The sequence below is a fragment of the Heterocephalus glaber genome, unplaced genomic scaffold (assembly GCF_053883595.1).
Source record: "Heterocephalus glaber isolate CG9 unplaced genomic scaffold, H.glaber_assembly_v1.0 deba00001561, whole genome shotgun sequence".
NCBI classification, from domain to species: domain Eukaryota; kingdom Metazoa; phylum Chordata; class Mammalia; order Rodentia; family Bathyergidae; genus Heterocephalus; species Heterocephalus glaber.
The window spans coordinates 14,645,077-14,662,095 of record NW_028258349.1 but is presented as its reverse complement, the minus strand read 5'-3'; the positions used below and the strand labels follow the sequence as shown (position 1 = coordinate 14,662,095).

General features: G+C 46.3%; 1 long non-coding RNA gene across 1 annotated transcript; it reads right to left on the bottom strand.

Annotated features, from left to right (window-relative positions):
- Nucleotides 1-786: 786 nt before the first annotated feature.
- LOC110344742 (uncharacterized) lies at nucleotides 787-15,720 on the bottom strand. The gene is made up of 3 exons (XR_002387523.2): nucleotides 15,438-15,720; nucleotides 10,986-11,092; nucleotides 787-6,978 (listed from the first exon to the last, which is right to left on the bottom strand). It is a non-coding gene; the product is annotated as an uncharacterized LOC110344742 (long non-coding RNA).
- Between the last annotated feature and the right edge of the window lie 1,299 nt (nucleotides 15,721-17,019).

The following is a 17,019-nucleotide window of genomic DNA, read 5'->3' as shown; positions in this document are numbered from 1 at the left end:
GGCCCGACCAGAACCGTGAGGAGGGGCCAGACTTCCTGGATGCCCTGGAGCACAACCCTGAGGACCCAACCTCCTACCCGGCCATCTGCGAAAAGCTCCACCGCTTCCTAAGAACAACATTGGCTCAGAGCTAAGCCTTCAACCCCTGAGCTTATAGGAGACCTTTCAGATCCAACCCCAACAAGCAGTGTCTGCCTGTCCACTGTGAAGCTCCAGTTCCAGGTCCATCCCAGGTGCCAGCCCCTCCCAGGCCTGGCCATGCCCTTCCCATGTGTTCCCATGCTCATTTATTTCTCTAAAATTTGCAAGACAAAATGTTTCTCCATCCTGTTTCTTGCAAGGAGCCTCTACATTGCAGAAGTGAGGGACAAGCCCACTTGTCCTGCCTCTGCACACAGGTGTCCAAGGCTGCCTGGGTCCTAGCAGCCCTGCTGGGCAGAGATTGCAGAGCCCAAGGTTCACAGCACAGATCCCGGGATGGAGGATCCAAAGCCACAGAGTGGAATTCCTCACTGTGTCCCTGACCAAGGTGTGCAACCCGGTTGGCAGGGGACCACTCATTCACCCAGGCCCCTGCTCTGCCCAGCCATGGGTGCTCAATGCCCCAGGCCAGGTGTTTGCACCCACCTCCCTTGAGGTCCTCTTGGGGGCCCTTTGGTGCCTCTGCATCTTTCTCAGCACCAGAGAGGGTTCCCGGGCCAGAGTGATCTGATTACCCTTAGAAGGCAGTGATGAAAATATTTCCCCCGTGATGTGGTAATGTCGCTGCTTCTCCATTAGTGCATTCAGACCTCACCCATCACAGCCTTAATAACTACTGTAACCGAGAGGTGCAGAGGAGCAGAAAGGAGATTGCAGGTCTCCAGCAGGGAAAGAGCACAACGGGCAGTGTCTGGGAGGCCTTTGGGTGACATCCCAAGGTCAGTTGACACTGTGCTGTATGTTGGCCTCATTGTAAAAGATGTGGGGTCTCCTGAATAATGGCCTCGCAGATGTTCCTAATGCCTGGGCCCTGTGGGTTTGTCACCTTCACGGGCAGAAGGGATCTGGGATGGACTGAGGTATGAGTGGGAGGGCAGGGTCCTGGGGTGACCCAGTGGCCCCTGTGCTGTCAGAGGCCCTCATGGAGGAGGTCGGGGCAGCATCAGCACCGGGGGATAGGACAGGGGCAGTGGGAGACTGGAGTGACTGAGGGAGGGATGGACCAAGGAGCGCAGCCTCAGGAGCAGGAGAGACACAGAGAGCTGTGGCCCTGGGCTCTGAGGATCCTGCACCGTTCACAGCTGGGTTTCAGATCTCTTCCCCACAAATTGCTACACTCTAACCAAGCAGTGGCACTTGCCTCCCAGCATTCTTGGAGGCTGAGGCAGGAGGATTCCAAGTTGAAACCCAGCCTGGGAAATAGCCATGTAGTGAGATCTTGTCTCAAAATCAAAAATAAAAAATAGGACTTGGCTAGCATAAGCAAGTCTCTATGTTTCCTATCCAGCACACAAATAAAACAAAACAATACAAAACAAAGCATTACCTAACAAAACTTTTGGGTGCTGATCAGTCCTCCAATCTGCCTAGAAAGTGTGGGGGGGGTGTAGTGAGGGCTAAAGAAAGAAAAACACTAGAGACTTGTGTAATTTCATAGTATATGGCAGGCTGGGAGGTCAGTGCCTCAGAGTGGGCAAAGACAAAGATACTTCAAGCTAGCCACTATGTATTGGGTGCACACAGTAATCAGAGGAAGTATCGGGTGACTCAGAGGGTGGCAGGAATCCTATGTTGATGATGATCTTAGATTGATGAGGACGGTGAGATGGGCAAAGCATTCTTACAATAGTAGTGGGAGGAGACAGCAGGCTAATAAGGAATCGGTCCTTCCCCCAGTAGAAACCTTTCTCTCTCTTTTTTTATAACTACTTTGTTCTCAATGAACCAGGATATCTTCCGCTGATGTACTCTTGCCTTTGACTGCCGCAGCATCATGGGACCATTGAGGCCTCAGCTGTGACTTGGAGGTACACGGAGTTATGTTTCCACATACAATGGCTGGCTCTCGGGCAAGGTGACATTGGGCCTTAGACAGCTATAATCATAATCTAATTATGAAACGATTTTTCCCAAAAAATTATGTAGAATGGCTCTCGACAAAAACCATTGTGCTTTAAATTTCAGTGTTTTTGTGTTCCTTTTAATTAGGCAATTTAAAAAAATTATCTTTTGGCAAACACATAGCATTTACCATCTTAACCAATGATAAGTGTACAGATCATAGTTCTATGCACATGCACACTGTTGAACAAGCAATCCTCAGAACTTCTTTGTTCTTGCAAAACTGAATCTCTGTACCCATTAAACCCAACTCCCATCCCCCTCCATTCCCCCCTACAACCTCCATCTACTTTCTTCTCTGCGAGTTTGTCAACTGTACATAGGGCCTATAAGAGGGACCACACAGTATTTGTCCTTTTATGACTGGCTCATTTCACTTAGCACAATGCCTTCAAGGTTCATCATGTTGCTTAGGTCAGAATGTCCTTCAGTTTTGATGAGGCTGAAAAAGCTCCATTGTGGGTAGACTACATTTTACTTACCCCCTTATTCACCAGTGGAAGTTTTGAATCTTCTACACCCCTATCTTTGTGGTGATTGGTTTCAGCAGCGATAGAACCAATACAAGCAGTAAATATCAAATTTCAGAGAGAGAGGTGAGTGAAAAATACAGATTTTTTTGCCCTCTTTCCAAATCACAGCCCTTCTTTGAATCGTTATGGCCAGTCAGAAGAACTGCCCCTAGGGACTGTCCTAATCTTCGAGGCAGAGCCTAGTTCTCAGGTGTATCCACATTCCAGGTTGGCGGTCAAAGAAATAGGGATATCCTCAAAAGCGGAAGGACCCGAGTTCAATCCCTGGCACCAAAGGAAAAAAAAAAAAATAGGGAAACCACACACTAGGTTTTTTGTTTTATTTTGTTTGGCAAGGATTGAACCAAGGACCTGTTTTGTTTTTGTTTTTGTTGTTGTTGTTTTGAGACAGGGTCTTGCTAAGTTACCTAGGCTGAGTTGGAACTTGCAATCTTTGTGTCTCAGTCTCCTGGAGGGCTGGAATTACAGGTGGTACCATCAGGGTGTTTAAAACAAATGAGTGCTTTAAGGCCTAACTCCTAGTGAGGAGACATACCCAGTAGCACAGCAGCACAGAGCATACTGGAAAATGCAGTCTTAAATTGATGACCAATGAGGCTCCATGTCTAGTACTGAGGAAGGAGGGGCAGAGGGTTCTGGTGGACAAGGCAGAAGCAGCCCCTAGGTCCCCCCAGGGGACTCCCTAGATGGGCAGAAGTCAGGTGACAGATCTCAGCCAAGTGTGCTCAAGAAACCCAATACCTCTGGAGGGAGGAGGTGCAGGGGTAAGGTCTGGGTAGCAGATAAAACTCAGCCTCCCTCAGCACTCATCTGCTGAGTAAATGTGGCCAAGTCAGCTCTCTCATATGCAGGGTGGGAGAAAGCGCAGCACCCACCTCAGAGGCCCAGGTACTGCAAGCCCACTGCTCTCATGTGGGCAAATCCCTCAGGACAGGCAGGTGCCCGGGACAGAGCTTTGTCGTCACCTACACTTCGCACAGGCAGCTCCCACCCACTGGGATGCTGTTGCCAACCGCCCACACGCTTCCTTCAGGGGCCTGTCAGCAGCACCACCTCAGCCAGCATACCGCAGGTGAGTCCTCCTCCTCCACACCCAGACTCTCCATCTCCTACTTCCCATAGCCAACCGCATGCATGTTTCCTACTCTGCTATTATTCAACTTCCCGCAGGAGCATTAGCTCCGCAGGGGGCAGGGTGTGCGTGCGTGTGTGTGTGTGTGTGTGTGTGTGTGTGTGTGTGTTGCTGATGACTGGGGCCTCAGTGCCTAGAACAGTGTTGCCCCAAGTAACTACTTGATAATACTTCTGGGTCGATGATGGACTAGATAAGGGACCAGGCTGGTCACAAGCAATTTGGTTCCTTTGGAGCCCTTAGCTGGACCTGGAATCCTCAGAGGACACCATTCCCATCTCCCTCTCCTCCCCATTGGTGGCAGGTAGGGGAGCCCTGTCCTTTTTATTATTATTATTATTATTGCAGTGCTGGGGCTTGAACCATGCATGCTTGGCAAGTGCTCCACCACTGAGCTCCATCCTCAGCAACCTCCTTTTTATTTTTAGACAAGGGATCACAAAGTTGCCCAGGCTAGCCTTGAACTTGCAATCCTCCTGCCTGAGCCTCTTGAGTACTGGCATTACAGATGTGCACCACCATGCCCAGCTCAGGTCTGCCTTTTACCTCCTTCTTTGGTGTTTCAAAGTTCTGAGCTATTTATTAACCTAGTGCACAGTTGAGATTGAGAACAACAGTGTTAAAAAGTAGAGGGTTGGCACTGTATGCATATACCCAATTATCATACTGTAGCTCCCAAATATTTAGATTTAAAAAGAATAAAACATTTTTTAACGAAAGGGAAGCTTAGAGAGGCCTGGGGATTTAGCTCAGTGGTTTCGCCACCTGCTGTGCAAGTGCAAGCGCAAGGACCCGAATTTGATCCCCGGTACCAAAAAAAAAAAGAATTCACAAAGGAAGGTTAGAGAGTTGAACACTGAACGACTTTAAGAGAATTTAACTGCTCATAACTGACCAGCTTTCCCATAAGGAGCCTGCTCTGCCTGCAGAGCCCAACTGGCACATTGAAGTAGAGAGTACAAGTTCTTTTCTTTTTTAGTTTGGTTCTTTTATGTAGCCCTGACTGGCTTGAAACTTGTGATCCTCCTGCCTCAGCCTTCTGAGTGCTGGAATTACAGGCTTATGCCACCACAACATCTAGGAATATAATGTGTGTGCATGCGTGTGTGTGTGAGGGGGGCACTTGCGTGTGTGGTATTGGGGATTGAACTCAGGTCTTTCACACACAGCCACATCCCCAGCCCTTTTTTTTACCTTTTATTTTGAGACAGGGTCTCACTAAATTGCTAGATTGCTCAGGCTGGGCTTGAACTTGTGATCCTCCTGCCTCCGCTCCTAGAGTGCTGGGATCACAGGTGTGCACCAGCATGGCCAGCTAGGAGTAGAATTTTTAATGGAAGAAGATAAAAGATTATCAACAAAACTGAGCAGGTAAAAACATGTTCTTGATTTCATACTCTGCAAATCACACTGGGGCACATATGTTCCTGGGTGGCCATCTGGTAATAAATTTGGTGCCTAATATATTTAGTAAAAATCACAAGTCCCTGTTGCCTGGTGCACATTCAGATTTAATCAAGTCACTTCCCATCTTAACACTTCCTCTTTTTTATGCTTTTTGATCAAAATTATTAAGCGTATATCAGTGGGCTTCAGTGAGGTATTTCAATACAAGCATAAAACATGCACTAATCAAATGCTTTAATGTTCTATATTCCTTCTATTCTTTCATTCTGTCTTGGTCTTGGCTCTCTCTATCCTGCCATCCCATAGTATTCCTCTCCTAAGCAAACTCCTTCTAGGAGCCCCCAGTCTCCCTCAAAAATTCTCCCTGGGTAGGACTGGGGATTTAGCTCAGTGGTTTCGCCGCCTGCTGCACAAGCATAAGGACTCGAGTTCGATCTCCGGCACACACACACACACAAAAATTCTCCCTGGGGACCCCTCACCAGCCCCTCCACACTAGGGCCCTGGGCGGGAAAATGAGCCCTGCCTGCCCCACCTTTGCCCCATCCGGGCACCCATGGCCCCTCGTGTTGTCGGGAGCTGCTGAGGGTCCAGGGATTGTCACGCTCAGGTGACTTCCAGAGCACAAACACTGAGCCCGGTCAGGGTCCCTTTCCCTAAGCTTGCCTGGCTCCCTGCCCCACCCTGCTCCAGTCCTCCAGCCTGGGGATCCCCTGGGTCTTCCTTCTGCCCAGCTGACACTACACCACACAGCTCTGGCAGGGCTGATGTCCCAGGAGGAGATGAGATCTGCAAGAGGAGGCTGAGACCAGACAGTCCACACCAGAGGAGACAAAGGGGGAGGCCACCGAGGTCCCCTTGGGCAGATGAAGGCACCCTCTTGCCCGCCGCCCCTCCAGGTGGGCTGACCTAGATTCCCACCTCCAGATCCCTATTTGCTTGTGAAGGCCTCAAAAGATGTTTATTCTTGTGGTTTTTCATAGTTCGTGAAAAATAAAGAATGAGAAAAACAATGTGTCCTCGACATTGACCCTGTTTGTGTTTGTGGCTATGAAAGACAGCACTGCTGCTTCTGCGACTGTATCCCCCTGAGTGTGTGTGAGAGACAGAGACAGAGACGGAGGGGGCCGGGGAGGGAGAAGGACGGGGGATGGGCCAGGAAGCATAGATGAGGAGTAAAGGATCACGAGGGATGTTTTTGGCTAAAGTCACAGAGAACGTGACTTAAACCCGGCGAACAATGATACCTAATAAGATGTCCAGAGGGAGGCGGTGGCTGGGTCAGGTCTCGAGCTCAGGATCTGCCCCCGACTGTCTCCAAGACATGTGTCAAACTCCTGTCTGTGGTCTTGCGCCTTCACCTCCTGTGGTTCCAGACCAGGGGTGATGTCTCGGTGGGGTCCTTGCTGCTTTAACACGGAGCCTGGGTAGTTTATAATGAGCTGTGTTTCTTACAGTTCTGGAGGTGGGGAAGTCCGGAACACAGCACTGCTACCTAGTGAGCGCCCTCTTCCCGCTTTATAACAACAGGGGGCGTCCTGCGTGGAGAAAACGCGCATGCGTGACAAACACAAAAAATCCAGGCGAACTCATCTTCTTTTCAGGGACGCGCACCTGTGATAACTTATCCATTCCCACGACAACAGTCTTGATCCATTCATGACAAGTGAAGCCCTCGTGACCTCCTCACCACTTGCCGGTCCCGCCTTTTAATATTGTTATAACAGCAATTAAAGTTCAACCCGAGTTTTGGGGAGGACATGTTCAAACCACAGCAGGTGACGACGTCAGGGCGGGAATCCCCTGGGAGGAATGTTACAGACAGAGTTGTCATCCCGAAGTCATTTCTGATGGCAGACGTAGGTTAGAATTCATTTTGACTGCAAGCACTAGAAACCCACTCAAGTTAGCTTAAGTGAAAAGAGGAATGTGGTATAAGAATAAAGGATGTGTTAAAGAATCTAATAGAAACATTTTGGCATTATCTTGTGAAGTTGGATATATGCAGATTCTCTGAGCCAGAAATTCTACACCTAAGATATGTCAAGGGGAGCTCTCGAGCCTGTCTATTGGAGACGCTAGAAGAACGTTCTCAGCAGCATTGTTGGTAACAGTAGAAAATTAGAAAGCACCCAAATAGCCACTAACAGATGGGCAAAGGAAATCGGGGTGTGGAATACTATGCGGTAGGAAAATGAATGAACTGTCACACATTTCAATATGGGTAAATCTCAGAACTAAGGGAATGTTGGATGAGTGCCACTTGGGTCTCCCTTCAAAAGAGAGCTTGTCACTCAGCCACAGGCTGTACAGTTCCCTTCTAGTCACGCTGCCTCTGGGGTCTGCCTTGGCTTCTGAGTCAACACTGGAGAGGCCACAGACAACTACCTGGAGCTCTTCCTGTCCAATCCCATATCAGTTCCCCCCCCCCCCATGTGTCACATCTGCATCACACTGTTGAGTTCTCTGCCAGCTCCAACTTCCTGTCCCTTGTACTTCTTCCAGGTATTACCTGTCAATAAATCTTGCAAGCTGTGAACCGACAGCAGCCTCTCATTCCAGCACAGGAGCACGAGGCCAAATTCCAATACCAGGTTGCAGATGACTACATGGCATCGGCTGACATTTTGTAGGATTCCACGACAATCAAACTACCCACTGCCATGTGATTAAGCCAAACAGAAAAGCAATCAAGTGATAAACAAAACAAAATGTCAGCCAGCATTTACCTAGCACCAGGTGAGTGGGATCAGGAAGGGCACACAGGTAGCTTGGATGAGGTTACGATGTTCTGTGTGTTCAGCTGACTGATGGGGTTATAAATATTCATCTATCATTAAGATGCATGACTCTCACATGCTCTTCAAATATTCTCTGTGGGTCCCAAATATTTTATATTTAAAAATGAAGAGCTGGGCATCGTGTTCAATGGTACAGTGCTAGCCTAGCACATGCAAGGCCCTGGGTTCCATTTCCAATACTGAAAAAAAAGGAGGGTGTGTTGTTGCATCTCATATTAGCACAGATAAGAGATCAAGATTCAGAATTTGGGTACAGTTTCTACTTAATGCGTATGGTTTCCACACTGTTGTAGAGTCAAAAAATGTCTACTCTGAGGCTAGAGCGGGGGGATCACAAGTTGAAGGCAGGCCCAGGTAACTTAACAACATAAAAATAAAAGGACTGGGGATGTAGCTCAATTGTGGAGCACCCGGGGGTTGGATCCCCAGTCCTGGAAGAAAAAAGCATGTCACATCAGTGCAAGTCACTGTCTTCTTTTCTAAAAGTTTAAAATTTTTCTATTGAAATTTGTGACCCATTTGAAATTTATTTTTGTATAAAATGGAAGGATTATGTTGCGGTTCACTTTTCCACCTATACATGTCCAATTGCTCCAATACTATTTGTTGAAAAGCTTGTCTCCTCTTCTATTGAATTGCTTTTGCACTTTTGTAAAAAATCAGCTGGGCATATCTGTGTGTCTATTTCTGGGTTTCCTATTGTATCACATTGATCTATAATGCCTAACCCTAAGCCAATTCTACCCTAGCTCAATTACTGCCATGTATACTAAGCCTTGAAACCAGATAGATTTATCTCTCCCACCTTACTCTTTTTTCTCCAGAATTTTTATATAGATATTTGAGTTCTTCTAGCTGTCTATGTAAATTTTGGAATAATCAAAAAAAAATCTTACTGAGGCTTTGATAGGAGTCATGTTAAGCCTATCCATCAACGTAGAGAGAATCATTACTCTGTTGAGTCCTCTAAGGACACAGCACATCTATTTTTATTTAGGTCTTGTTTGATGTTGTTCATCAGGAATTTATAATCTTCAGTATATGAGCCCTGCATGTGTGGGGTTTTTTTAGATTCACCTAAAATGTGAATGCATGTGTGTGTGCATGTGTGCACGTGCGCGTGTCTGTAAATGGCACTGTAGCTTTAATTTCAAAGTCTACCCAAAACAGATTCTTGTCTGTTCTGTTCTTCTGTGTCTCCAGTACCCACAACAGTACCTGGCACACAGTAGGTGCTCAATAAACACTTGCTGATAGAATGAATGTATTCATTGCTTGCACTTAGAAATATAGTTAACTTGATTGGGGATTTAGCTCAGTAGTTTCGCCGCCTGCTGCCCAAGCACAAGGACCCGAGTTTGATCCCCGCTACCCCCCAAAAAAGAAATATAGTTGACTTTTGTCCCTTTGTCTTTTGTCCTATGACTTTGCTGAACCTACTTATTACTTCTAGGATTACTTTTGTACATTCCCTAGAGTTTCTAAGTAGACAGCTATGTTACCTGTAAATAGTTTTATATCTTCTTTTCCTGATCTCTATGCTTTTCATTTCCTTTTATTGGTTTATGGCAGTGGATGGAACTTCCAGTGCTATGTTAAATACAAATGGTGAAAGAGGCCAACATTGCCTTCCTCCTGACCCTAGGGAGAAAGCCTTCAGTGCCTCACCATGGAGCCAGGTGTGGTGGCACACACTTGTAATACCAGCACTTGGGAGGCTGAGGCAGGAGGATCATCATGAGTTTGAGGCCAGCCAACCTGGGCTACATAGCGAGATCCAGACTCCAAAAAAAAGTACCTCACTATGGTGTGTTAACCACAGTGGCTTTTTCTTTTTTTTTTTTTTTTTGGTACCAGGGATCAAACTCAGGACCTTGTGCTTCCGAGGCAGATGGCAGCACCACTGAGCTAAATCCCCAGCCCACCACAGTGTTGTTTTTTTTCCACCACAGTGTTTTAATAGGTGCTTGTTATGAGCTTGAGGAAGTGGACTTCCCCTCCATTCTTAGTTTTTCTGACAGATTTAAAGAATCATGAATGCCTATTAAAGTTTCAATGATGCTTTTCCTGCATGAATTGACAGGATATTGGGCAGGGTGAACCTCAGCTCCTGCCTAGGACCCCAGGTGAAGGTTCAGCCCTGGCTGGGATATGACACTCTTACAATGGACGGTAAGAGCCCACAATCAGTTATGCACTGTGCTTCAGGGCTTCTGCCCAGAAATGACACAGAATACTGCCACTCCCATTTTATTGGGCAAAGCAAGTAACATAGCCCAGACTGAGGTCAATAAGACAGATTTATAATTTTCCCCCAAGAAATGGATCCCTAATTTTGAGAAGAAAATATTCTGAGTAAAAAGACAGTCTGACCCATCTTAAATTCACACCTCCAATTCTGATTTCAAGAAAAGCCAAAGCAGCTGGCCAAGGTGGCACATGACTATAATCTTAGCACTCAGGGGGCTGAGGCAGGAAGATCCCAAGTTTGAGTCCAAGGTGGGCAATTTAGTGACTTGGCAAGACTTGGCCAGACCTAGATTCTATCTATCTATCATCTATCATCTATCTATCTATCTATCTATCTATCTATCTATCTATCTATCATCTATCTATCATCTGTCTATCTATCATCTATCTATCTATCATCTATCTATCTATCTATCTATCTATCTATCTATCTATCTATCTTGTTTTTTGGTACTGAGGATTGAACCCAGGGTCTTTACACTGAGCTGCATCCCCAGCTCTTTTTATATTTTTTATTTTGAAACAGGGTCTAGCTAAGGTGCTAAATTGCCCAGGTCAGGCTTGAACGATCGAACTTATAATTCTCCTGCCTCAGCCTCCCAGAATGAAGTTAAAAAAATTTTTTGAAAAGGCTGAAGATGTAGCTCAGTGTGAAGGTCCTGTGTTCAATCCCTAGGACCACTGAAGAAAAGAAGGACGAGAAGGAGGAGAAGAAAAGAAAGAAGGAATAAGAAAAATAAAAGAAAAAGAAAAACTGACCCTAAGGTCCCCGCGCTGTCTTCTGAGGGAGGATCCACGCTACAAGCCGTCTGACGCCGAGCCAGGAACCCCAGGCCGCTCTCCGTGGTGCTGAGGACCACCTACACCTACGGCGAGGGCAGGAAGGGACTTTGAGGGGACTTTGAAGGGACTTTGAAGGATGCCTGTTAATTTCTTCAGTACTTACAGGATTTTGTTTGTTTTGCTTCGTTTTGTTTTTGGTACCAGGGATTGAACTCAGGACCTTGTGCTTTTGAGGCAGGTGGCGGAACATTGTTTGTTTTGTTCTTAAATGAAACATTGTTGAATTACACATGGTTGTAGAGCAAACAGAACCATCTTATTGTATATTAAATCCAACTGTATTCACCAGGGTTTTTCCTTAAATAATAGAGAACTCCAACTCAATTGCTTAAACCCTCAGGAATCTGTAATCTCTTATAACTGCAAAGCTGAGGTTAAGATAGATCAGCGTTGGTTAATTCAGGAAATCGCACTAATGCCACCAATAATTCAGATTCTTTCCATCTTTCTGCCTCATCTCCCTCCACATTTTGGCTCATGCTCAGGTTAGAGTTCCTCATGGTCACAAGGTGGCTATCCCAGTTTCAGACATTACATCCTCGTGCAATGTCTAGAAAAAAAGGGACAGCATCTGCTGGTCATGATGGGACACACTTGCAACCCTAGACTCTGGCAGGCTGAGGCAGGAAGATCACAAATTAGAGCCCAACATGGGCAACTTAGTGACCTAGCAAGACTCTGTCTCAGAGATGTAGCAGGGAGTGTGTGGCAAAGGGAGCTGCTCACCTCATGGCAGCCAGGAAGTAAGAGAGAGGAATTGTCTGGAGTTCCACAATCCCCTTCAAGGGCACACTCCAGTGCCCTAGCTTCCTCTCATTAGGCCCACTTCTTACAGGTTCCACCACCTTCCAATAGCACCACGGGCTGAGGACCAAGCCTTAGCACATGAGCCTCTTGGGAGCCACTTACCCAAACTATAGCAACAGATGTAAGCTGCTGAGACTCAGAGTTATTTTGTTACTGCAGCAAAACACAGCCTGTCCTGACTGACTGATTGACTGTCACCATCCCATTGAGTGTCTGCAGATGAAGAACAGGTGTGTAATCTCTTAGCAGAGTCCAGCACATAGCAAAGGTTCAGATACCCTGTGCTTCCCTCTTAGAGGGACACTTGTTATTTCATTTAAGGCCCACCCAGGTAATCCAGAACAATCTCCCCATCTCAAGATCCTTAACTTAATCAACCTGCATGTCCCTCATGCCAAGCAAGAGTACAAGCATGAGTTTCAGGATTAGGCGGTTATCTTTGGAGACCATTAGCTACCACAGTTCCCTCCCTCTGCTAAACTCAGTTTATGGAAAGCCTGAATTCCCTTTTCTCCTGTTGACACTCTGTCATCCTCTCAACCTGCCTCTTACTTGGGCTTTGTGAGAAGACCTCAAAATCTGTTCTTCCATCGGTAACAGGAAACTTGATTTTGAACCAGGGATATGGCCAACCTGAATCCAGACTCAGCTGCAGCTAAGTTCTGCCAGGAAGATGTAGACAGGAGTGTAATGTCAGGGAAGAGCATTCCCTTCTTGTTCCTTCCCTCCTCCTTTCTCCACACATGAGCTTGGATGCAAATGTGGAGGACAGAACTCAAACAATCATCTTGGACTATGAAGAAAAAGACATATATTGATGATGGAGCCATAAGATAAAAGCAGCTTAGACTTCAATACTGTGGCACCCCAGGAAGCCTGGACAGCCCTGCTCTTGTGAAAGAATATTTGTCATTTGCAGTAAAACCAAAGCCTAATTGGTGAGCAATATAATTATGGCCCCAGAGAGGTCTCCAGAGGCTGTGGTCATATCATGTTGGATGGTGAGGGAGAGTTAAGGTAACAGATAGAATTAAGTAACTAATAGACTGGTCTTAAAATACAGGACTCTCCCTTTATTTGTGGTTTCATTTTCATGATTTCTGTTCTTTATGGTCAACCATGGTCTGAAAATATTAAATAGAAAATTCCAGAAATAAAAACTTCTGAGTTTTAATTTGCACACTGTTCTGCATGGCAGGATGAAGTGTTGTGCCATCCTGCTCTGTCTTCCCTGGGACATGAATCATCCCTTTGCCCAGAGTGTCCACATTGTATACCCTACCTACCCATTAGTCCCTTCACTTCATAGCTGCCTTGGACAGCTCAACTGTCACAGTATCACAGTGCTTATGTGCAAGTCACCTTTATTTTACTTAATAATAGTCTCAAACCATAAAAATAGTAATGCTGGCAATTTGGATTTGCAAAAGAGAAGCCATTAAGTGCTTCCTTTAGTGAAAAGGTGCAAAGTTTCAACTTAATAAGTGAAGAAAAAAATCTTATGCTGAGGTTGCTAAGAACTACTAAAAACAAATCTTGTGTCTGTGAAATTGTGAAGAAGAAAATTCATGCTAGTTTTGCTGCAGTGCTGCAAACTGCAAACGCGACAGCCACAGTGTGTGCTAAGAGCTAAGTTAAGATGGAAAAGGCACTAGATGCTATCATAGCTATATCTTTATAGGGAAAAAGAGCACATAGAGAGTTTCGTGCTACCTGCTGCTTTGGGTCTTAGAACGTATCATCTGTGGATACAGGGCATGTTGGTCTGCTTTCTGTTACTGTAACACTGGAGACAATCAACTTAGAGAGAGAAAAGTCTTATTTTGGCTCATTGTTTTAGAGGCTTCCATCCATGATCATTGGCTCATTGCTTTTGGGCAGAACATGATGGTAGAAACACGCAGAGAGGAAGCTGCCCATCTCACTGTGACTGGGAAGTGAAAGAGACACAGGGAAGGGTGGGATCCCAGAATCTCCTTTAAGGTTGAACAACAGGGAAGGCTTCACTGGTCTGCCCTCTAAAGGCCCCACCACCTCCCAGTAGCTCTGATGTCTGGGGACTGAGCCTTTCACATGTGGGGAAGGGAGCACTAATCCAAACCATAGCGGAGGTTGGGGGGCAGCACCAAGAAAATTAACCTGCATTATCTGAGTAAGTCCAAGGTGAGGACACAGTCAGAAAGGGATTGGAAGCCAGCACTCTGCTAGCTTGGACTAGAAGGAGGTGCCCAGGCAGGCAGGGTGGGGTGGGTGGGTGGTTTGAGGAGCCCAGGATGCAGGACAAAAAGCAGGGTGCTTCCCTGGAGCCTCCGGAAGGGACACAGCCTTTTACTGATTTCAGCCCAGGGAGACCTGTTTCAGACTTCTGATGTCCCAAACTATAAGATAATGATTCTGTGTCATTTTATTTTTTTATTTATCTTTTTGGTACTGGGGATCGAACTTGGGTCCTTGGGCTTGTGAGGCAGGGTGGAACCACTGAGCTAAATCCCTGGCCCTCTGTATCATTTTAAACCACCCCCTTTGCAATAATTTGTTACAGCAGTGATGAAAACAACTGCATAACTGGCCCAGGATTCTTCTGAATCCTTTTCTGTCTATTTTTTTTAATCCTTTTCTGTCTTTAAGGCCTCTGATTAGTAATAATAATAAAAACCAATACTCCATTAGGAACCTTTTCGAGTATGTCTGAAACAGACTTGGCACACTATTCCCTACCCCCAATCCTGGAGATTGAGCGGAGAGCACTCACACTGAGCTACATCCCCAGCCCTTTGCATTTATTTTTTATTTTGAGACCTGGTGTCTGAGTCACTGAGTTGCTCAGGCTGAGCCCAGACTTGCCATCTTCCCGTCTTAGCCTTCCAGAGTGCTGGGATCACAAGGCTGCGCCACCAGCTCCAGCAAAGTGCTGCATTTATAACTCAAAATTGATATATAAGAGAGTGAGCCAGTGGTGATGGCACATGCCTGCAATCCCAGCACTCTGAGAGGCTGAGGCAGAAAGATCACCAGTTCGAGGCCATCTTGGGCAACTTAGCCAAACCCTGTCTCCAAATAAAATTTAAAAGGCTGTGGTATAGTTCAGTAGTAGAGAGCACTTGCGTAGCATGCTTGAGACTTGAGTTCCATTGTGCGTACACATACACACACCTTTTCTACAGATTTCAAAATTCCAAGGTGTGTTTCAAAATTCCATTGTTGCGTGTATTATGCCCACTTCAAACTTGAGGAGGAGTGAAATTTTGAAAGTAACTTTCCTGAGCTCACACAGCCCATAAACAGCAGAGTCAGGATTTGAACTCGGGTCAGGCCTCCAGAACCAGCTTGCTCAATCTCTGCACTATGGCGCCACCTCGTGAGCGATCCCGGGCTCCTTCCCAGGTCCTGCTATCAGCGACACCCGCCCCATCTCCCCGCCACCCCCGGGCCCAGCTGGCGCTCTCAGGCGAGAGCGGCGCTGCGGAGGCGTTTCTGACCGTGTCCTCTGCGGGCTTCCGGGTGAATTTCAAGTCTCTCTTCGTTTCCACCTCATCCCAGCGTCTTCCTGGCCTCACTCACCTCTGCAATCCTGCCAGGAGCGGTGGCGGGTTCCAAGTTTGGGCTGCATTCTTGAGGAATCTGTCTCAGCGAGGATGGTCAGTCTGGAGGGAGACTCCGCTCAAACAATGGCTCTCGCTGCCTGGCGTCTCCTGGGGAAGTGCAGGAAGTGCAGAAACTTCGCAAATGCTCCACACACTGACGTATTCCTCACAATCACCGGGAAGGCTTGTTAAGGCTCAGATTGCAACCGCCAGTGGTTGCTCACACTTGCTGTAATCCCTGCAGTTGGACAGGGTGAGACAGGAGAATTGTAAATATGAGCCTGACCTGAGCAATTAAATTTAGTGAGATCCTGTTTCAAAAAACAAAAAAGTAGGGGCCAGGGATTTAGCTCAGTGGTTTCACCACCTGCTGCACAAGCGCAAGGACCCAAATTCAATCCCGGGTACCAAAAAGAAAAAAAAAAGTGCTGGGGATGGAGCTCAGACCAAAGGCCTTGAGTTCAAGCCTCAGTACAGCAAGGGAAACAAAACTCTTTAGATCCTCAGGGTCCCATCCCTGGAGTTTTGCTTTGGTAGGGCTGGGTGGGGCTGAGGGTTTTATCCTCTAGCAGCCTCTAGCAGATCCCCAGAAGAGGCTGATGCTGTTGGCCCAGGGAACCCACTTTGAGAACCACTGCTTCCAAATGAGGCAGTCACAGCTGCTTTGAAATCATATTATCCCTAAGACTTACAGCCATGTGCTACATAATGACACTTTGGTCACAGGGGACAGCATATACAATGTGACCCCATAAATTATATTATCAAGTGACATTGTAGTCATTTTTTAAATTAATTAATTTGTTTATTTATGGTACTAGGGATTGAATCCAGGACCTTCACACAGAACTACACCTCCAGCCCTTTTAAAAATTGTTTTATTTTGAGACAGGCTCTCCCTAAATTAGCCAGGTTGGCCTCAAACTTACCATCTTCTGCTTCAGCTTCCCAGAATGCTCTGATTACAGGTGTGCGCTGCCATTCCTGGCTTGTCGTCATTTTAGTTTGTGTGAGTATTCTGTGATGTTTGCCTGACAACAAAATGACAACACAGTTTTTGGAATGTGTCCCCATTGTTAAGTGAAGAGTGATTGTATATGGAAATGATCCCACCCAGTGGCATTTCATGACGCAATTGTGATGAGTTCTGGTGCCCCAGTGTCAACCTCCTTGCCGATCTGAACATTGTCCTGTATTTATGCAACACACTTAACATTTTCATTTAAATTACGGTGGCATCCATATTGTTGTTTATATTCAAGGTCCACCCTATTTGAGAAAAATATTTTCTCATCCAGTGGCAATTTCAGGAGAGACAGTTTCCTTTTCTATGGTTCTGCTGGACAATGTCGAATCAAAGTTGTGTGATCTGAAAAGAGAATTTCTCATACAAATCAAAATATATCGGTGAAGATTTAAAAAAAAACCCAAACCTGTCTTTCTTCCCACTGCATTTCCAGAGTCCTTTGCAATGTCTCTGTTAGAACTCCTTTCTCAGTGTTCGAATATTGATTTACCATCTGACTTTCTCAAGGGCTCATGTGTTCCTCAAGGGCAGG